Source organism: Elephantulus edwardii, unplaced genomic scaffold, assembly GCF_000299155.1.
Source record: "Elephantulus edwardii isolate Elephantulus edwardi_28Jun2011 unplaced genomic scaffold, EleEdw1.0 scaffold00060, whole genome shotgun sequence".
NCBI lineage: Eukaryota > Metazoa > Chordata > Mammalia > Macroscelidea > Macroscelididae > Elephantulus > Elephantulus edwardii.
The window spans coordinates 7,583,942-7,584,530 of NW_006399810.1; positions in this window are offsets into that span (position 1 = coordinate 7,583,942).

Sequence of the window (589 nt, forward strand, 5' to 3'; positions counted from 1 at the left end):
GCAATAAACATGGGTGTGCATATATCTGCTTGGATGTCAGTGTGGAGTTCTTAATCTACAGACAACTCCATTGTGTCTTTTGTCTTCTTGTCCACTTTTATGAGGATGCTAAAAGAGTGTGTCAGGGATGCATCCTGTTTCCATATCTTTTCAATCTATATGTGGAACAGATAATTTGAGAGACTGGACTTTATGGAGTGGAGTGTGGCATTAGGATTGGAGGAAGACTCATCATCAACCTGCGTTATGCAGATGATACAACCTTGCTTGTTGAAACTGATGAGGATCTGAAGTGCTTACTGCCACAGGTCAAGGACTGTAGTCTTCAATATAGATTGAAGCTTAATATCGAGAAGACAAAGATTCTCACCGCTGGCTCAATTGGCAGCCTCATGATAGATGGACAAGAAATTGAACTAGTTACCAATTTCCTCTTGCTCAGCTCCACAATCAGCACTCTTGGCACCAGCAGTCAGGAAATAAAAAAAATGAATTGCTTTGGGAAGACACCTGTCAGAAACCTCTCCAGAGTTCTGAGGAGCAATGATGTCCATCTAGAGATGAAGGTGTGCCTAATCCAGGCCATGGT